Below are 23,032 nucleotides of genomic sequence, written 5' to 3' on the forward strand. Positions count from 1 at the left end.
GATATGGTAGGCCACGAAGGACACACCCGAACCATCCTTCAAATTCGGGGAAAAGGAGGACGCATTTGTCGGCTGCATTCGGAGGAGTCTACGAATTTGGACAGCCTTCGGCGCGTCGCTGTGACGTAATCGGTCTACAAATGCAGCCTCAGGAGGATGCAGCCCATGAATTTGGACACGACCTATGTGACGCCCATGACAGGAGGGGCTAGTGCCTCTCTATATAATAGGCTGACATAGCGTCAGATGTCATTCAAAAACCTCTTCTCACTTCTCACAGAAGCCTGTAGACAACTGTGCTATTGGGTGCTAAGCTAAACTGTCCACAGATTCGAGTGAACAACTCGGTTGTCGGGCGCTTTGTTCACAGCATTTCAGTTGTCCACTAGCATACAAGCAGTAGCAATACTGTTCTGTAGCTAGTGCTGGTTTCAAGTAACAATACTTTCACCCTGGGAAGTAGCAATATTTTTCCAAAGCAAAGTAGCAACACTTTGCTAATAAAGGTACAACTAGCTTCACCATCAGGTAGCAATACCCTTCGGCGCAAGTGGTTTTTACACATTAGGTAACAATACCTGTAGAAAAGTAGCACTACTTTTCACCCCACACTAACTGAGAAATAGCAATATTCTCCACACTCAGTGTCTGTCTCGCTAACGTGCGCAACCCTCTAGCTAACCATGGCTACTACGACTGACAACAAAGTTGCAAAACTTTGTCCTTGCAGCAAGAAGATTTCTGCCTGGGATACACACCCTGTGTGTGCAGCATGCCTGGGTTTATCTCACGCTCAGGCTGCCTTGACACCTGCACACGACTGTATCCACTGCGCAGTTTTCCCATGCAAACTACTCCGCCGTAGGCTAGCTCGCCAGGCTAACCTGTCGGGTGGCAACCCTTTGCTGTGTGAGGCTGCTGCGGCGCAAGGAGAAATTGAGATGCCCGATGATTTGGCCGCAAGGCCAGGGCCGAGCTGGGCAGAGGCAGACCCTCAGCCCATCGCGACCGCTTTCCCATCGCTGGAGGCACACGGAGATTGTGAGTTTTTCCCCCATGCTGGAGTCACCCAGGGGGGAGATGCTAACGAGGACAGGGATGAGTCGGCTGATTCAGAGCTCCTGCTGTGTGACGAGGAGGAGGAAGATTCCACCTCCTTGGCTAGCATCAGCTGGGCTACAAAGCCCTCAGCTACCGGCGAGGTTGACAAATCGACACCGCCGTCTCCCCTGGATCTCCACATGCAGGACATGTGCAAGCGCGCAGCTGCTAGGCTCAACATCCCGTGGCCCGCCATACAAACAGAGGTTGTAAAATCTCGTTTTGACGGTAAGAAATTGCCGAAGGCGAAAAAGACGGGGAAGCATGTGTTGCCTGTTTTTCCGGAGCTACTTGATGAGATAGCTGTGACGTGGAAAGGAAAACCTTACAGCGAGAAACACCCCATCGCGGGGAGCTCTCTGCTGGATTTTGAGGGGATGGAGTCTATCGGCCTCTGCCAGATGCCACAAGTGGAGTCGTTGGTAGCGAGCCATCTTCACCCGAAGACGTCTCTGTTCTCATCGGCCCCATCTCTCCCCTCCAAAACAGACCGCTTCCAGTCTAGCCTTACAGATAAGTGCTACAAGGCAGCGGCTCCGTTGGTAAGAGCCCATAACGCCTCCTCTATGCTAAGGAGGAGGAAGAAGCGGCCGGCCTGATAGCCTCTCCTCTAGGCGAGAGCGAACCCAGTTTCCCCCCTTCATGGGCCGCTCTGCCACCACCCAGCTCCGTTCCAGAGCAAGTTCAACGGGACATGTTCCACAAAGAGTGCATAACTCGGGCCGGTGTTCCTGTCACTGGACCTGCCAGAGGGAAAGAGAGCCAAAGTTCACAGTGTTGTTTCACAAGCACTTCTCTCTATTTCCTTGTGCCAAAGAAAGGGGGGGAGGGGGATGAGAGCCATTCTGGATCTCCGTGTCCTGAACCGGCATTTAAGGACATACAAGTTCAGGATGTTGACACATGCCTCGCTGCTACGGTTAGTACAAACGGGCGACTGGTTCACATCAATCGACCTGAGGGATGCTTATTTCCACATCCTCATATATCCCCCACACCGAAAGTATTTAAGATTTGCTTTCCAGGGGATAGCATACGAGTTTGTTGTCCTGCCTTACGGTCTCTCACTGAGCCCAAGGGTGTAAAACGCACCGAGGCAGCAGTGAAAGGGCATTCGTGTGGCCAAATACATCGACGACTGGCTGGTGGCGGGTTGTCACACAAATGCTCTCACCTGCACATAAGAGGCTTTCAGCGCTGGGTGGGTTCGCGGGGACTAGACCCTCACCGAAACGGCCACCATCGCGTGAGAGTCTCTGCAGACTGTTCACTCGCTCTCCGCGAGTGGTAGAAGCCAGGTTTCTTGTCTCAGGGCGTTGCCATGGGGGCAGTTTAGCCAGGAAGGTGGTCTCCACAGATGCCTCTCTTTCGGGCTGGGGGGGCCACCCACAAAGGCAGAATGGGGAATGGGGCCCTCACATGCGCTCCACCTACATAAACTGTCTGGAACTGCTGGCAGTTCACCTGTCGCTAAAACATTTTCTCCCTTGGCTGATAGGTTATCATGTTTTATTGAAGTCGGACAATTCCACTGTTGTGGCCTACATCGACAGACGGGGGGTCTGGGGTCCCCCAAGTTACACACACTGGCACACAGACTGATAGTCTGGAGTAGTGTTCACCTGCTGTCACTGAGAGCAACTCACCTGCCGGGAATCATGAACTTTGCAGCAGATCTTCTCTCCAGGGGCAACCCATTGTACAGAGACCAGAAGCTTCACCCAGAGGTGGTGAAGCAGATCTGGCTGCGATTCAGTCAGACGACCGTGGACATTTATGGATCCAGGGAGAATGCTCAGTGTCCCTTGTTTTATTCGCTGCACGATCAGAGATCTCTACTCGGGGTGGATGCTCTAGCTCACGAGTGGCCAAGAACCCTCCTCTATGCTTTTCCCCCAGTGGCCCTAACCCTAACTCTGGCCAGAGGGAGAGAGAGAGGTCACTATATGACCCCGATAGCCCCACACTGGCCAGGGAAGCCCTGGCTGGCGGAGATTTTTCAGCTGCTGTGCGGCCCACTTTGGTCATAACCACTACGCAGAGACCTCCTGTCTCAGGCACAGGGGGAAATAATCCACCCCCACAAAGAGAGGCTAGCTCTACGGGCTTGGCCCGTGAGTGGTTTAACCTGAACACAGTGGGGCTCCCTCATAGTGTTATCGACACAATTCAGTGATCTAGAGCATCGTCTACTAGGACAAGTGCCGTATGTTTGAAATATGCTGGTGCTTAGAATCACAGGCCATCCCTTTTCAGTGCTCCGTGGCTGTGATTCTGTCATTTCTTCATGCACTGATTGATAAAGGTAAAGCCCTCTCCACCATCAAGGTATATTTGGCAGCAATTTCAGTCTGCTATATTGGTTTTGAGGGGAAGACTATTTGCCAGCATCCCTTAACCCTTTAAAACCGGTCAGAGCGGGCATGCTCCGTTTTGCACAACTACTTTGAAATCCCGGTAGCACTGCAACCACGTAAGCTAGCGCAAAAAATTTTTTTTGCATATGAAACCGGAGAAGTTGTACTTACATCTTATGCCATCAGCTTGTCCTAGGTCACAGTTTCCTTCCATATATAGCTTTGCCACAACTGCATAAAAAGCGCTTGCAGCAACAAAAACATAATATTCCAGAAACACGCTTTGCCGACCCGATCAGCTGTTCATAACACTTCCTACGTTGGAATAGATGTCAGCGCGAACTATAGCACGTCCGCCATGACCTGCCCGAAACCGGAAGTGACGTGATTTTTTAGTTTTTTACCATCAGGGCCTCATGGACCTATACTGGTGTTTTTAAAAGTTATGTTTGACTTTATGACTCTCTGTGTCGTTTCTGGGATGCTTAGGACTAATATTGCACTGCTGGAAATAGTTTATTTTGATGCATATGCTGCTTTTTTGAAAATTTGCACTATAATATTTATTTTCGTTTTTCCTGCAGTGTATAAAAATTGGTGTATTTCAAAAATAAAACTATGAAGACACTCAAAATAAATTTCCTGTGGTGGGAAACTATTTTGTGCAACTTTTTTGTACGTACAGTTTTGAGGGATAAGCCTCTTAAATTTCTCTAACTAGAAATATATGTTAAAAAAACAAAAACGATTTTCAATTATTTTTGTAATTTATTGCACTTCTTTGCAATTTATGTAATTACTATGCACTTAATGCATACATATTATTAAAATGTAGGCTGTAATGGTTGATTGATGTATTGCAACTTGAAATGCTCCCAAAAATGGCACTACAACATGTAAAAATATAATATAAGCTCTGGCGGACTTGGTTCTATGGTAGGTCTTAAAGGGTTAATATGCCGTTTCATGATGGGTGCATGGCGTAAATTGCCTAAATCTAGGCCACTGGCTCCATCGTGGAACCTTCCCACAGTATTAGCTGCGCTCTCCTGTTGCCCATTTGAACCCCTGGAACAGGTTGAGTTAAAATTTCTGTCCTTGAAGACAGCTCTATTAATTGCTTTAGCTTCAGCTAAGCGTGTAGGAGAGATCCACGCTCTCTCAGTGCATCAGTCATGCATTCAGTCCTCCTCGTATAATACGAGGGTCAGTATGCGGCTCAGCCCTGCCTTTATCCCAAACGTTGTCAGCACACGTTCCCCTATAGAACTGCCGGCCTTTTACCCACCGCCTTTCTCCTCAGAGGAGCAACAGCGGCTGCATACCTTGTGTCCAGTCCGTGCTCTGCTCATTTATATGGACAGAACCCAAAGTGTCAGACAAAGTGACCAGCTGTTCGTGTCCTGGGCTAAACCACACATGAGAAAGTCTGTGTCTAAACAGCGACTCTCCCATTGGATAGTAGGAGTAATTGCCCTGGCCTATACTAGCAGGTGCCTTCAGCCTCCTGCTGGCTTGTGTGCGCATTACACTAGAGGTCTGGCAACCTCATAGGCTCTCTTTAGGGGAGTTTCTATTCAGGAGGTGTGTGCAGCTGCATGCTCGGCCTCACCTCACACATTTGCTAGGTTTTACAGGTTAGGTGTAACAGTACCTAACCTAGCGCATTCAGTCCTTAGTGCAGGTTCTTCCCAGTTGGGAGCTTCCCCCCTGTGAAGTTGTATTCTTAACAGGTATGTCTGGCAATCCGGTAGACAGTATTTCTCCCATAGTGAGACACGAATGCTATGAAAGAGAACTTAAGGTTATGTATTAGGGGTGCAACGATACACAAAATTCACTGTTCGGTTCGGTTCGATACTTTGGTGTCACGGTTCGATATTTTTTCGATACAAAAAAAAAAGTTCATGCCTTTTTAATTTTTCATTTATTAAAGTTATAAATATATATTTTAACTCAAAAGTACAGTTTTTAAATTTAATGTTACTGAAACAACAAAGTAATAAAAAAAAATCTATCAGATCGAGAAATCACTCATCTTTGGAAAAGAGAGTTTATTACAGAGAAATGGCTCTTTCCAAAATAAAAGCTATACTATACGCTTCTTCTGGGCTATATTCTCAGCAGCATATTAAACATATCAGGTCTCCATGAGGAGAATCATGTGCTAACAGCTGTCTAAATGACTCGGGTAAAGTTTGTAGCATGCGTGCTTGTTGTTTTTGTCTGCTTCCACTTGTCTTTGCACTAGGATGATGTCAGAGTAAATGTGCAGTCATATTCGTTGTGTTCCCACTAGTGCTGTCAGTGTTAATCTCGTTGAAATGACATTAACGCCACAACACGGCAAATCTCCGTTAACGAGCTACCACGGATCGCCCCATGCGTGGGGCTGGACGGCGTCAACACGTCAACGAGCAAACTGCGCTAACGCACTAGTTCCCACCCATGTAATTGAGCATTGCGTGGCACATCCAACATACTGTTTTACTTTTGTCCATGACGCGCTTACCTTCAGGGTCATGCTTCACATGGAAACCAAAATAGTTCCAAACACCACATCTGAATGAGGGTGGGGGAGGTTCAATTTGCCATGTTGCAACGAGCTGAGCTTCTGTCTCACTAGCTTGCCCTGTGGTCAGTGAATCTGCGTTTGACTACTCCGCCTAGGCTGCACTGTCGAGCGCAGATCCACTGAGCACTCAACACAGACAGCATCCTCAGAAGAAAAGTTGATAAAATAAATTGAAAATTTTGTATTGTTCGATACATATGCACGGGTGAGGAAGGGGTCCAGAAACCCCATGACCACGAAGAACTTCCATCTCCTCCCAGATCCTGCTGCAGACCCACTCTTCTTCTCCTTCTCCGTCCTCTTCTCCTTCGAGTATGTGTCCTTGAGGCTCTTCCACTTTCTCCTGCAGATGTAGCCGAAAGCAGAACAAGACTTTTATTCTTGAAACTGATTTCTGGTGTATTTCATAAACTATAATTAAGTATTAAATGATCTCAATCCACTTTTACTATTAGGTGAAAAAAATGAAAGTCCCCAACACAATTAACTACAACTCTGTAGTTGGCACTTTGTATTCCCCTACAATAATAGCATGATTTGTTGTATTTATGATATTCATCAACCGAAATTCCAATGCCAAAACAACAATGGACCTTAAATTTAATTTTGACTAAAATACTAACTCACAGCAATAACAAATAAAAATCTTTAATGTTAATATTCATATTTATGTAACTGTAGTTTCGGAGGACTGATGAGGTTATGGCATGGTGAAACATCTGTCAGCTGTCTGTCAATCCACAATTCACAAGGATCGCTCCTCATGTCACGTCTGCTGGGAGAGGGTGTGTGGACCCAAATGCAGACAACAGAGATGGAGTGAGGAGATTAAAAAAAAGCCAGCCTGTATTTGGGGCTGAACAAAACTACAAACAAAAGCAGAAACTAACAAAACCTAAACTGGGAAGCAAGAAACTGGGAACATGGGAGGCCACCAAGGGAGACAATCCAGCGACAGGCAAAGAAAGAAAAAGGACTAACTACAAAAACAATAACGAGGGAATGGGAAACAGGAGGGAAACACAGCTGGAACTAATCAGACACAACGAGACAGGGAGGAAGCAAACAAGCATTTGTGCTAAAGATCATATTTGTTCAATTTACACTTGATTATATTCTAATCAGTATTCACCATTATTAGCTATCAGCAAAATCACATATAAATCATGATTCTGTATTTTTCAATTACAACATATGAAATCCAGTTGAAATTCTGCATGATGTTGGGACAGATACACATTTCTTATTGTTAGAGCCAATCTATAGAGAAATATTTTTGATACTGTTTCAGTTATTGTTACATGTTTAATTTTGTATGATATGTTGTTAGAGAATAAATGCTGCGTGTTTAATTTGTGTCGGGTAAGAAAACATTACAGCGCATGTGTTGTAGCAGGTTAGAGTGAGCCAGGACGGCAATGGAAGTGTGCGCTGTAGCAGCAAATAGTTTTTTGACCGTGACATCTTTTGTTTGTATGTACGAGTCAGAAATAAATCTGAACAGCTCACATTAAGAAGTGGAAGAATTATTTTTTCGAAGCTTGGGACAGAAATTCGCCACTACATAAAAGTCAAAAAACTAGCGAGTAACGGAGGAATGTTTTCCGCGGTGGAGCCACCGACTGAGACATAGAAAAGTCACCGGATCGTCGGCATAAGGACGCCTACATACAACAACACGGCGAACAGCTAAGTAAAAAGTGTTTTGTCAGATGCATCTTACCTGTGGAAGTAGCATAAAGGAGTTTGTGCAGTACACCACCCGACAGCTGTGCCGAAGAAAATCATTACGGCTTAGCGGTGTTATATGATTACAATGGCGGACGACATTAATGACAGTGTGGGTGTAGTTACGCGTGATGACAGCCAGAGGGCGATGACAGACAAAGGTCTGGAGTTCAAACTGCATCAGCTCACAAAGGTGAGAAGAGGCAAATTAGGACAAGTGACAGCACAAGAAGATGAAACTGAGCGACTTTTGAGCCATGAAATTCTGCCGGCTGTAAATGATGTGAGAGAGGCACTGAAAGTTTACAAGAAGTTGTATGAAGAGTTTCAAGAATGCAATTATGCAGTGTTGCTGTGTATTAAAGATGAGGAGGAAAAGGAGGCTGACCAACAACTTTGGTTTCAGCCAATGTCAGAACGATGTTTGCAGTTCATTAATAGAGTTAATACATGGATTGAAATACAAACATGTGATCAAGAGATAACCCCCATGGACAGTGCATCCAGAGTGTCAAAAACATCTAGAGTGTCAAACAAGTCTAAAGTATCCAACACGTCAAGGGTGTCGACAGCATCGTCGGAGCGCGTCAAGGAAGAAGCTAACAGAGCAGCTCTGATGGCACGAGCAGCGTCTCTGAAAGAAAAACAGGCTCTAGAGTTAAAAGAAGCAGAAATTAAAGCTGCAAAGGAAAGACTGGAAATTGAAACAGCCATTGCAGTGTCTACTGCCAAAGTGAAAGTGTATGAGGAATGTGAAGGGGTTAAGTCTCAAGTGAGTGAAACCAGACTTACGGTAATGCCACGTCGTGACCTCCTGAAGATGAATAACGAAAATGGTCATGGCAACGTAAAACACACACCAGGGAAGCCAACAGAGATAGAGAGGTCTGCCTCTTGGAGGAATCCTGGTGATCCAAGTACTGCAGCAGGGGCCATGCCTAAGACACATAGAACTCCACTGCAGGGGCCGAGCCAACGCCAAGATGGTGTCTCACTTCAGGAGACCAGACCAAGTGAGCTTTATCAAGTTATGCAGAAACAGACAGATATCACAGAGATGCTTGTAAAGAACCAACAGCTGGCTCGGTTACCACAAAGGGATGTGCCAGTGTTCCACGGAGATCCTTTGGAATACAGGTCGTTTATGAGGGCATTCATGCACGCTATTGACACCAGAGCTGATAGCAATTCAGACAAGCTATATTTTCTGGAGCAGTATACTCGAGGCGAGCCTCGTGATCTTGTGAGGAGTTGTCAGCATATGCCTGAACATCGGGGGTATGAAAGGGCTTTGCAGCTGCTTCAAGATAAATATGGAAATGAGTTACAGATTGCTGGCACGCTAATTGAGAAGGCATCGAAGTGGCCACAAATTAAGGCTGAAGATGGAAAGGCGTTGAGCGCATTCTCTGTATTCCTGGTGAGCTGTCGTAATGCTATGGAGGATGTGGACTATATGGAAGAGATGGACAACCCTGCAACTATGAGGGTCATCATTTCCAAGTTGCCATTTAAAATAAGAGAGCGCTGGAGAGTCCATGCATATGATATCCAGGAGCGGCGCTGCAACAGAGCAAGATTCACAGAGCTGGTGGCCTTCGTTGAACGCCAAGCAAAGATCATGTCCGACCCACTCTTTGGCGATCTTGAAACAGCAGTGTCAGACAAGGTTATAAAAAAGCCACAGCAAGGAAATAAGTTGAAGAAAGACATTAGACATGGGAGCAGCTTTGCTATCAAGGTTAACCAAGGTTCAGAAATGGACAAAAGAAGCAGAGTGAGTAAGAACCAGAGTGACCTTTCACTCAACTGCGCCTTCACAAGACCTTGCATGTTCTGTGGGAAACTTCATACACTGCAAGAGTGTTACAAGATTAGAGAGGAGACTCATAAGGATAGAGTGGACTACTTGAAGAAAAACGGACTTTGCTTTGGATGCCTGCTAAAGGGTCACATGAGCAGAGATTGCAAAAAGAAGATGGTGTGCGAGGTTTGTTCACTCAAGCATCCAAGTTTATTGCACTTCTCAAGTTATGAGGAAGAGAAGCCTCCCGATGAGGTCAATATGGGTAGCACTGCTAAAGGCCCAGCAGGGTTGTCTGAAGAAAAGGAGACAAGTGCCTGTACTGGGGCTGGAGGCAGCTGCGTGCTTGCCATTGTACCTGTAAGGGTGAAGTCCTGCAAGAGTGACAAGGCTGTGGAGGTTTACGCTTTCATTGACCCAGGTAGCTCTGCATCGTTCTGCACCAAAGCCTTGGCAAGGCAGCTGAAGGTGCAAGGCAGACGAACCGAGCTAACGTTGAGGACCATTAATTCCAAAAGTCGAGAGGAGAGTTATGTGCTCACAGAATTGGAAGTCAGCAGTCTGGCAGACAACAACTTTATCGCACTGTCAAAGGTCTTCACACAGAAAAGTATTCCTGTTTCCAGAGAGAACATCCCACTCCAGAAAGAGGTTGACAAGTGGCCGTACCTACGCGAAGTGAGGTTGCCTCATATTGAGGCTGAAGTGGAGCTTCTCATTGGAACTAAAGAATACACCATATTGGAGCCATGGAAGGTGATCCCAAGTGAGGACAATGGTCCATATGCCGTAAAGACAGCACTTGGATGGATTCTGAATGGACCACTCAGAGAAACGGATACTGCAGCCAATGATGTACAACCATGTGCTATTGTGAACAGAATAGCCATCGACAACGTGGAACAACTGCTTGTACGACAGTATAACCACGACTTTCCAGAGCGTCACTGTGATGATAAAGCAGGAATGTCTCAAGAGGACCACCACTTTATGGAGTCTGTGTCAAGCTCTACTCATCTCGAATCCTGCACTCCATGAAGAATACACTGCCTTCATGAGTGACATGTTGAGCAAGGGATATGCCGTTGAGGTTCCAACAACACAGTTAAACCGCAAGGATGGAAAACAGTGGTATATTCCCCACCATGGGGTATACCATCCACAAAAAAAGAAGCTGAGGGTGGTCTTTGACTGCGCTGCCAGCTACCAAGGAGTTTCACTGAATAGTGAACTTCTACAAGGGCCAGATTTAACAAACTCATTGATCGGAGTGCTGACACGGTTCAGGCAAGAGTCTATAGCCTTTACAGCAGATATTGAAGCAATGTACCATCAGGTGTGTGTCCCGGATGACGATGCTGACCTGCAGCGCTTTCTGTGGTGGCCAGCAGGGGACCTCAATCGAGACATTGCTGAGTACAGGATGATGGTGCATATCTTCGGTGCGACTTCTTCTCCCAGTTGTGCCAACTATGTACTGCGAAGAACAGCAGAGGAGAACCGCAGCAAATCATCACCTGAAGCTGTAAGCACAGTTCTGGAAAATTTTTATGTTGACGACTGCTTGAAGTCTGTTGCCACGGAAACTCAAGGTATGGAGTTATACACAGACCTCACTGAATTGTGTTCTGGTGGAGGATTTCACCTAACGAAATGGACAAGCAACAGTCGTGCCTTGCTCTCATTCATCCCTGAGCATGAGAGAGCCAAAGATGTCAGAGACCTGAACTTGAACCATGACCTGCTGCCTATGGAACGTGCTTTAGGAGTTCTATGGTGCCCTGAGTCTGACGCATTCAAGTTCAGGATTAACATCAAAGAAAGACCTGTGACGAGACGTGGAATACTTTCCGTCACCAGCTCCATCTACGACCCACTGGGATTCCTTTCCCCAGGAACTCTCCCCGCAAAAATGATCTTGCAGCAGTTATGCAGGGAGGGTCTTGCTTGGGATGATGAGATCCCAGAACAGCTCAGTCATAAGTGGAACAAGTGGTTACAAGAGCTGTGCCAGCTGTCAGAGGTAACCGTACCCAGGTGTGTGAGACCATTGGACTTCGGTCCTGTCGCAACAGCACAGCTCCACCATTTTTCTGATGGGAGCGAAAGTGGATATGGAACAGCATCATACTTGAGGATGACCAGCAATGACGGACGGGTTCACTGTACGTTAATGATGGGAAAATCCCGTGTGGCGCCCCTGAAGCAAACCACTATTCCACGAATAGAGTTGACTGCAGCTATGGTTGCTGCAAAGACAGACAAAATGTTAAGAACGGAGCTTCAGATGAATCTTCTTGAATCTATATTCTGGACTGACAGCACAACTGTGTTGAAGTATATTGAAAATGAAAACCTTCGCTTCAAGACATTCGTGGCCAATCGCGTTGCGGTCATTAGAGAGCTAACAAATCCCCAGCAGTGGAGGTACGTTGGTACAGCAATCAATCCAGCTGATTGTGCATCCAGAGGGCTTGCACCATCTAAGCTCGTGAAGAATCTAAGCTGGTTCCACGGCCCAGCTTTCCTGAAAACCCCAGAAAGACAGTGGCCAGAAAGACCTGACAAGGAAAGGATTGATAAAGATGACAGCGAAGTGAGGCATGCAACCATGGTACATCTCACAAATGCAGCTGAGAATGTTCACACGTTGAACAAGCTGATTAATCACTATTCCAGCTGGCATCGAGTGAAGAGAGCTGTGGCATGGATGATCAAACTCAAAGACTTACTGCTACGACGATATGAAAAAAGGAAAGAGACGTACGTTAAACAGAAAGAACAAGACAACGAATCAATGCAGACAACACTTACCCTGAAAGATCTGGTGCAAGCTGAGACAGAGATCATCAAGTTCTGTCAAAGTCAACAATTCCAAGAAGAGATCACCATGTTAAAGAAAGGCAAGTGTGTGACAAAGACTAGTCACTTGAGGAAACTTGATCCCGTGATGCAGGACGGAGTTTTGAGAGTTGGTGGTCGCCTCGCAGCTGCTGGGATGCCAGAACATGTGAAGCACCCAGTCATTATCCCAAAGGGCTCACATATCACCACACTGATCTTGCAGGATATACATGAGAAGATTGGGCACTGTGGAAGACTGTATATGCTTTCACGGCTGCGACAGAAGTATTGGATTCCATCCGCTAACTCAGAAGTGAGGAAGTTTCTATCAAGGTGCGTAATCTGCAGGAAAACTAGAGGCAAACCACTGGAACAGAAGATGGCAGATTTGCCAGAGGATAGGCTTCTACCTGATGAACCCCCCTTTTCTAATGTTGGGGTGGATTACTTTGGACCGTTTAATGTGATGCATGGCCGCAGCACAGTAAAAAGGTATGGTGTGGTGTTTACCTGCCTTACAACAAGAGCAGTGCACATTGAAATCGCGCACACTTTGGACACTGATTCATGTCTGAACGCCATCAGACGCTTTGTGTGTAGAAGAGGTCAGGTATCTGTCATGCGTTCAGATAATGGCACCAACCTAGTTGCTGCTGAACGGGAGTTACGCGAAGCCATTCAAGAGTGGAATCAGTCAAAGATTCTAGATTGTCTCATGCAAAAGGGAATCCAGTGGGTATTTAACCCACCCGCTGGTTCTCACTTTGGAGGGATATGGGAAAGGCAGATCAGAACCGTGAGGAAGGTCCTGGGGTCTATACTGAAGGAACAGTTGGTCAATGATGAAGGTTTACTGACACTAATGTGTGAAGTGGAGTCAGTACTAAATGACAGACCGCTGACTACAGTAACAGATGATCCAACAGACCTGGAACCACTGACGCCTAACCACTTGCTACTGATGAAGAAAAAGCCGGGTTTGCCTCCTGGACTTTTCAGAAAGGAAGACTCATACTCCCGCCGCCGTTGGAAGCAAGTGCAATATCTTGCTGACTTGTTTTGGAAGAGGTGGGTGCGCGAGTATTTGCCTATGCTTCAAGAGCGTCAAAAGTGGACTCAGGTCAGAAGAAACGTAACTGTGGGGGACATTGTAATGGTGATCGACGAGTCAGCGCCAAGAAGCTCGTGGATGTTGGGGAGAGTTCTTCGTGTCATTCCAGATGCTAAGGGTCTGGTGCGGCGTGTGATCATCAAGACAAAGACTAACACCTTAGAAAGACCCATTGACAAGCTATGCTTGATCTGTGAGAATGTCACGTAACTTGGAATGAGAAAATACAGTATATGTTCTGATCGGTTACAGGTTTTGTGAAAGATAATTTGAATGACCATGTGTGATACAGGAAGTGTTAATGTTATTTGGCTCTTTTGTAAGTGTTCGCTAATTGTCAGTCTTCACGCCCTCCAATTAGGGGGCTGGAAATGTTAGAGCCAATCTATAGAGAAATATTTTTGATACTGTTTCAGTTATTGTTACATGTTTAATTTTGTATGATATGTTGTTAGAGAATAAATGCTGCGTGTTTAATTTGTGTCGGGTAAGAAAACATTACAGCGCACGTGTTGTAGCAGGTTAGAGTGAGCCAGGACGGCAATGGAAGTGTGCGCTGTAGCAGCAAATAGTTTTTTGACCGTGACATCTTTTGTTTGTATGTACGAGTCAGAAATAAATCTGAACAGCTCACATTAAGAAGTGGAAGAATTATTTTTTCGAAGCTTGGGACAGAAATTCGCCACTACACTTATCGTCCACATTCCTGCAGCCAGTCTTACACACACAGGCAATAATCTTCCAAGGTCAAAGCTGAATCAGGACTGCACTTTGAACCAGACGGCAGCGTGCAGACTGCTGGCTAAGACGAGGGCCCTGCCTAGGGCTGCACAGGGCTTGCAGACTCTGGTGATGGGTGACCCTTGAGCTAAGGCAGAGAGGGTCCAACTGGCTTGGTCCCTGAGGCGTGGAGGCCACAGGAGGCTGGGCAGGCTTGGCATAGAACCAGAATAGTCAATGGCAGGCTCAGAGGCAAAACAAACAGACAACTCCATAAGGCCAAGAACAGAGAGAAACAAATTTGGACTGGTTGCCTCAATCACACTAGACTTACTTTGATTATTTTCTGGATTGAAAACAAGACCATCATTACAACCTTCAGAATACATTTCTGTCTCTTTGTTTACATTGTCGCAACCTAAATGATCATGTAAAGTTCTGGCCAGTTTGAAATCATTAGTTTGGCAGTTATGCAGTTAAAAAAAAGTTCTTTTGAGAGTTTAACATTAACATTTGAGACTAAGGCGAATTCAGGGTCAACATTGTCAGTCTTTAGTCCATCAAGCAAGGAAACAGAAGGCACAGCCTCATCACTGGCCAACTTGAAAACAGTATTTAAAGACACAGGCCCCGCCAGTTTGGCATTGAGCCCTCAACACAGGGAAATACAGTCCTGGGCCCAGTTCTCCCTGTTACAGGAACATGAGAACTGGTAAGGGAGATGAAACAGAGACATGACTAAGACACAAATAGCATGGGAGCGATATGGAGAGAAGTGGAGAGAGACGCAAATAGGAAAACAAACATGAGACGGAGAGGGAATATACAAAGACATGACTAGGGAAACACATACACAGAGGACATGACAGACACAGGGAGGAGACAAAGACAAGAAAACATGAAACAGAAATATAAGTAAACTCAAAACTAAAACCTGAACTTAAATCAACAAGGGAAATAATCATGAATGCAATATAAACTTAAAATGCTGGGTCGAAGATCCAGAACCCTGACAATGCCAACACACTCAAAATCAAGACATTCAGAAAAGATTTAAAGGGTGAGTCTTCACAGTCATATTTACTATTATCTTCAGGTTCTTTAATTTTTATTTTCAGTAATCTTCATAATAACGTCAGCCCTAAAACTCCACCCTGATGAGACCCAGAAACCAAACATTCAGGAAACGGTGAGACCACTAGTGTAGATAACACTACGTAATGTGGTAACTTGTTTTGTAAGAACATTTCCACACCCATCAAGTTCGCCCAAATCACTGGAACAAAAACATCAAAACAAAGCTCAGAAGCTTACGATAAGCCAGAACCATCATTATGCTGTGTAAGAAACACAGCGGATGCAGATTGAGGGGAAGTTAGATAGTGGACCCAAACGCAAACATGTGGAACAGAACTGGATAATAACAAAATGTGAGCTGTTTATTATAGCTAATAGAAAATATACAAAACAAAGAGCAAGTCGGACCAATATGAAACTAAACGCTAACCTAAATTGGGTACACTGTCACGGACCCGGCTCTGGGGACTACGTGAGCAGTGTGGATTATTATTATTATTATTGTAATTATTATTATTATTAGATGTGTGTGTCTTCTGCACTGCTACTGTTCTGTGTCCACATTTAATGTACGCAGGTGTGTGTGTGTGTGTGTGTGTATGTGTGTGCAGCTGTTTTCTGTTGACCAAGTTACAGGCACCTTCAGGCCTCGTGGGTGTGGCCCTGCTGGAGGACTGGCACACCTGAAGTCCTTCCCACACACCTGCTGCTGATCAGGGCTCGTCGGGGGAGCTATTTAGGAGAGTGATGGAGCTCCCACCGATGCGGGATCATTGAGTTAAACTCCAAGTCAGTGTGTGTCAGTGCTGATCGTGCTGATCGTGTATGCCCGCGGGGGTCAGTGTTTGACGGATGCTTCTGTTTTCCTGCAGGAGGAACGTGGAACAAGAAGGACAGCACGCACAGGGTGTGCAGAAACACGACAGCGGAGAGCACGAGCACGGATGTTGGAGTGGGACACACACACGGGAGTCTAGGGAGCAATGGGGATTTATTGTTCATCTGTTATTTACCTCACTGTAAATAAACACATTGTCTTCACTAAAGAATCCAGCATTTGGGTCCTCCTTCCTCAAATCCCCACGGTCTGCCTTCGCTGACCATGATATAAATAGAATAAAACATTTTTTAAAACCTGAATACAAGTAACATGAATACCTGAATAATCTAAGTCACTAGTCTAGTACATCATTAGTTGTCAGCCATGGACCGGATGTACCAAACCTATAATCTTTGTTTGTTATAGTTTCTTATTCCGGTCAAACTGTGGATCATAGTATGTTTGCAACATCTATAAACAGTGAATTAAAGTACAGAAAGAAACCTATTAGAAATGTTTTTATAAATTTATGTCAAATGTTACCTCATGGCAGCAGCTCTCATTTAGTTAGAATGTTGTTATAAAAGTTATTGGGCTTTAAATTCTGTTTCACTGTTGCACTTTTGACTGGTAGCACAAAGACTGAGAGAGGGTAGAGAGGGAGAGCCCACTATTATTGCCTATTATTGTCAATGTGAAACTTCTTGCAGTGATACTGAGTTTTGTATTTGAACAATTCTGTGTTGTCAAGATATCCACGAAAATCACGAGTGAGCAAGAGGTCCATCCTAATTGTTTAAATGTCAAGAAAAGGGGTTTGTTGAGGCTTTTTGCCACAAGAGGGCAGTCTTTCAGCATACTGACTGAATTCTGACTTCTCTGGGCTCTTCAGTATGGAGTCATTTTAAATAATGCAATGACTGCTGCACGACTAAACAAGAAGCCCATCAGCTCAGCTCAATGTTCTGCTATACTGTCACAAGTTTGGGAGGGGACGTGAAATGTGTAATCAGTCTGATCTGTTATGCTTCCTCTCATGCCACGCTGCAATGGAACTGCAGTAGTTTTTCAGCTGCTAAGACACAGCAGTCACTCGCCATACCTTTTACCTGCAGTCCATATAAAATTTATATATCTATATCTATATATATATATATATCTATATATATATATCTATATATATATATATATATATATATATATATATATATATATATATATATACATATATACATATACATATACACACACACACACACACATATACATATATATATACATATACACACACACACACAAACACACATATACATATATATATATATATATATATATATATATATATATATATATAACACACCCAGCACGCCCCTGCGGGCGGTTTATCCTTCAAGCTCGGGTCCTCTACCAGAGGCCTGGGAGCTTGAGGGTCCTGCGCAGTATCTTAGCTGTTCCCAGGACTGTGCTCTTCTGGACAGAGATCTCCGATGTTGTTCCCGGGATCTGCTGGAGCCACTCGCCTATCTTGGGAGTCACCGCACCTAGTGCTCCGATTACCACGGGGACCACCGTTACCTTCACCCTCCACATCCTCTCGAGCTCTTCTCTGAGCCCTTGGTATTTCTCCAGCTTCTCGTGTTCCTTCTTCCTGATATTGCTGTCATTCGGAACCGCTACATCGATCACTACGGCCGTCTTCTTCTGTTTGTCTACCACCACTATGTCCGGTTGGTTAGCCACCACCATTTTGTCCGTCTGTATCTGGAAGTCCCACAGGATCTTAGCTCGGTCATTCTCCACCACCCTTGGGGGCATCTCCCATTTTGACCTCGTGACTTCCAGGTTATACTCGGCACAGATGTTCCTGTACACTATGCCGGCCACTTGGTTATGGCGTTCCATGTATGCCTTGCCTGCTAGCATCTTGCACCCTGCTGTTATGTGCTGGATTGTCTCTGGGGCATCTTTACACAGCCTGCACCTGGGGTCTTGCCTGGTGTGATAGACCCCAGCCTCTATGGATCTTGTGCTCAGAGCTTGTTCTTGTGCTGCCATGATTAGTGCCTCTGTGCTGTCTTTCAGTCCAGCTTTGTCCAGCCACTGGTAGGATTTCTGGATATCAGCCACCTCCTCTATCTGCCGGTGGTACATACCGTGCAGGGGCCTGTCCTTCCATGATGGTTCCTCGTCTCCCTCCTCTTTCTTGGGTTTCTGCTGCCTGAGGTATTCACTGAGCACTCGGTCAGTTGGGGCCATCTTCCCAATGTATTCTTGGATGTTCGTTGTCTCATCCTGGACTGTGGTGCTGACACTCACCAGTCCCCGGCCCCCTTCCTTCCGCTTAGCGTACAGCCTCAGGGTGCTGGACTTGGGGTGAAACCCTCCATGCATGGTAAGGAGCTTTCTTGTCTTTATGTCAGTGGCTTCTATCTCCTCCTTTGGCCAGCCTATTACCCCAGCAGGGTACCTGATCACGGGCAGGGCGTACGTGTTGATGGCCCGGATCTTGTTCTTACCATTCAGCTGACTCCTCAGGACTTGCCTGACCCTCTGCAGGTACTTGGTGGTTGCAGCTTTTCTAGCGGCCTCTTCATGGTTCCCATTCGCCTGCGGGATCCCCAAGTACTTGTAACTGTCCTCTATGTCTGCAATGTTGCCTTCTGGTAGTTCAATCCCCTCAGTTCTGACTACCTTCCCTCTCTTTGTTACCATCCGACTACACTTCTCCAGTCCGAACGACATTCCAATGTCATTGCTGTATAGCCTGGTAGTGTGGATCAGTGAATCGATGTCTCGTTCACTCTTGGCATACAGCTTGATGTCATCCATGTACAGGAGGTGGCTGACAACTGCTCCGTTCCGTAGTCGGTATCCGTAGCCAGTCTTGTTAATGATCTCACTGAGGGGGTTCAGGCCTATGCAGAACAGCAGTGGGGACAGAGCATCTCCTTGGTAGATCCCGCACTTGATGGTGACTTGTGCTATGGGCTTGGAGTTGGCCTCTAGTGTTGTACGCCACATCCCCATTGAGTTCCTGATGAAGGCTCTTAGGGTCCCATTGATCTTGTACAATTCTAGGCATTCCAGTATCCAGCTGTGGGGCATTGAGTCATAGGCCTTCTTGTAATCAATCCAGGCAGTGCACAGGTTGGTCAGTCTGGTCTTGCAGTCTCGGCTGATTGTTCTGTCTACCAGTAGCTGGTGTTTTGCGCCTCTGGTATTCTTGCCAATTCCTTTCTGTGTCCCGCTCATGTATTGACCCATGTGCCTGTTCATCTTAGCCGATATGATGCCTGACAGGAGCTTCCATGTAGTACTGAGGCAGGTTATTGGTCGGTAGTTGGAGGGGACCGGTCCCTTCTTGGGGTCCTTGGGGATCAGGACCGTCCGGCCTTCAGTTAGCCATTCCGGGTGTCTCTCGTTAACTAGCAGCTGGTTCATTTGTGCTGCCAGACGCTCGTGGAGTGCAGTCAGCTTCTTCAGCCAGTAGGCGTGAACCATGTCGGGCCCTGGTGCTGTCCAACTCTTCATACTGGAGACCCTTTCTTGGATATCTGCCACTGTGATGGTTACTGGACCCTGTTCAGGGAGGTCGCTGTGGTCTGCCCTCAGATCCTCTAGCCACTGAGCATTGCCGTTATGGGTTGCGTCCTTCTCCCATATATATATATATATATATATATATATATATATATATATATATATATATATATATATATATATGTACCGCCCGCAGGGGCGTGCTGGGTGTTTTTTATAAAACACCCAGCACACCCCTGCGGGCGGTTTATCCTTCAAGCTCGGGTCCTCTACCAGAGGCCTGGGAGCTTGAGGGTCCTGTGCAGTATCTTAGCTGTTCCCAGGACTGCGCTCTTCTGGACAGAGATCTCCGATGTTATTCCCGGGATCTGCTCACTATACGCCTAAACGTATAGTGAGGCTGCACTGGGAAAGTCCGGCAGAATCCCGGCCCGCGGGTTCTTCAGCTCCCACCTCAGCAGAGCTTCGATAACATTGTGAAGGAGACTGGGCACATTTTGTACGAATGGACCATGTTCAACACCTTCATTGCTGAAGCTGCTTCACTTAGCTGCGGCCTCAAAGTGTTTGTTGTGGTGGTAACCCCCAAACCAGATGGTGGATACCAGAGGTGAAGCGAACCATCAGGCTGAAGGGGGGACGACTGGTCTATCTCCGGGGACGAGGGCACTGAGGCAGTTAAACAAGGCCTCGGTGGCAGGCTGCTTGGGTGGATGAGGTTCGCCTTGAGTTTCTGAAGGCTCTGGATTTTGTAGGGCTGTCTTGGTTGACACGCCTCTACAATGTTACATGGAGATCGGGGGCGGAGAAGGATCACACTCAGCCTCACCGGGAAAGTCTATGCCAGGGTGTTAGAAAGGAGAGTTCATCTGTTAGTAAAACCTCGGATGCAGGAGGAACAATGCAGTTTTTGTCTATACCCTCTCAAGGATATCCAAGGGTGATCCTTATACAACCATCGCAAGAGCATAGTCAAGTCAGACTTGTTTCATGTGGGTGTTGGATTCCGCCAGGGCTGCCGTTTGTCACTGATTCTGCTCGTAATTTTTATGGACAGAATGGTCTCAGACCACTTGAGTGGTCTCAGAATCTCATGTTTGCTTTTTGAGGATGATGTGGTTCTGCTGGCTTCATCAGGTTATGGCTTTCAGCTCGCACTGGAGTGGTTCACAACTGAGTGTGAAGCGGCGGGAATGAGAATCAGCACCTCCAAATCTGACGCCATGATCCTCAGCCAGAAAAGGGTGCAGTGCCAACTCTCAGTCAGGGATGAGTTTCTGCCCCAAGTGGGGGAGTTTAAGTATCTCGAAATTTTGTTCACAAGTGAGGAGAGAAGGGAGTTGGAGATCAATAGATGTATTGATGCTGTGGCTGAAGAAAGCTAAGCGTAAAAGAGAAGCTCTCAATTTACCAGTAAATCTACTTCCCCACCTTCTACTATGGTCACGAACTGTGGTTAGTGACCAAAAGAAGGAGATCCCGGATAAAAGTAGCAGAAATGAGCTTTCTCCAAAGGGTGGCTGGTTTTTCCTTTAGGGTGAGGTGTCCAGCCATCTGTGTGGGCGCTCAGTTGAGGTGGTTTGGGCATCTGACAAGGATGCCTCCTGGATGCCTGCTGGGTGAGGTGCTCCAGGCATATCCCACCATGAGGAGGCCCCAGGGCAGATCCAGGACCCGCTGAAGAGATTATATCTCTTGGCTGGCCTGGGAGTGCCTTGGTGTTCCTTCAGACAAGCTGGAAGAGGTGGCCAGGGAGTGGGACATCTGGGCTTCTCTGCTTAGGCTGCTGCCCCTGTGACCCGGCCCCGGATAAGCAGAAGAAAATGGATGGAAAGCTGGATCTGAAACATGAAAGTATTGTAACTATACAAAAAAATAACATATCAGGAGTATAATATATTAGGCATCCACAATGAAAGCACTGAAAAGTTTTGAACCAGTTTCATCACAGGATTTTCCCATTAAATACCACTATGTAGTAAATTTATATAAGCATCAGGAATTGGACTTGTCACAGTTTAGTCTGCCATTTTTTTTTTCAACTTAGCCCATGGGGTGACAAAGTGGAAGGTTCACAGGAAATTTAAGATGATATTGATGACATCCCTCAAACCAAACAGACTAAAGCAGAGATCTACAACCGTCCAAAACATATCTGACTTCAATTCTACTTAAATAATAACAAAAAAAACCCCAGAATTCTTTACTGAGAACAATTCAGCATGATTAATTGAGATGGAGAAGTTAATAGGCTATTTGACAGTTAAATTCCGATGATTCACCATAAGAACATAGAATCCGGCCAGTGATAGGAATTAGGACAGGACCTTGTTTTGGCTAAGTCTATACAAGGAATGTGATTCCAGTTCACTTTGCTCTGCTTGTGCCAAAAAATAAAAAATAAAGAAGAAGTATTTCATTAAATAGGTAGCATATAAGAGGCTGAGGCTGATTGGCTTACAGAAGGCAGGCAAAAAAAATTACTGGACTAAAGAGTAATGATGTAAATACTGAGTTTGTCAATGTGGCAAAGAGGAAGTGATGCAAAAAATAGACTAGCATGCTGAACATGCAGGAAAGCAGACAAATAAATAATTACAGATCTTCTTCATTAGTTTACTTATATTTATATTGGCTTCTCTTCATTGGCTCCATGTTAGATCCAGAATCAAATTTAAAATGATTTTCGTCACATACAATGTCTTGAATAATCTTATATTAAAGACCTCATAATACAATACAATCCCAATAAAGCCTTTTATTCTATGTAATTCCATAATAATGGGTCAGAACCGGGAAACTGTGAAAATGTGGAAACAAATCAGTTTCTAACAGACACCCTTCCTGACACAACACCAAACAGATTTGTGATTTGGATCAACTAATAATCTAACTAATGATATATAGGAAGTAGAACAGAACACAGACAGATGACTAAGATAATAAAACAAAAAACACGTGGAAAATAAAAAGTGACAAAGTCCAAAACTTTAAAAAACACTGGGTCAATGACCCAGGAACCCTGACAGTCACTTAGGTCTAGGAGCAGGACTGAAAAGTCTTCCTCTCAAGTGGTGAGCCCCAGATTGATGATGCTTTGGATTAGTTTAATCCTTTTCAGTGGAACAAACTGTCGATGTGACCTGAGATCTTCGACATCTGCATCCACATTTAATGCTAAACTGAAAGCATTTCTCAGGGTTCTTACTTGTTACTCTGTGTGTGTGTGTGTGTGTGTGTGTGTGTGTGTGTGTGTGTGTGTGTGTGTGTGTGTGTGTGTGTGTGTGTGTGTGTGTGTGTGGGCACGCACAAGTGTGGGGTACTCTAGCTGTTTGTTTCTGGTTTACATGTGTGA

The 23,032-nt window shown here is 45.6% G+C and overlaps 1 pseudogene; it reads left to right on the forward strand.

Annotated features, from left to right (window-relative positions):
• The first annotated feature begins 1,795 nt into the window (after positions 1-1,795).
• LOC145423048 (uncharacterized) lies at positions 1,796-3,233 on the forward strand (annotated as a pseudogene).
• The last annotated feature ends 19,799 nt before the right edge of the window (positions 3,234-23,032 follow it).

The sequence above is a fragment of the Astatotilapia calliptera genome, chromosome 20 (assembly GCF_964374335.1).
Source record: "Astatotilapia calliptera chromosome 20, fAstCal68.1, whole genome shotgun sequence".
Lineage (NCBI taxonomy): Eukaryota > Metazoa > Chordata > Actinopteri > Cichliformes > Cichlidae > Astatotilapia > Astatotilapia calliptera.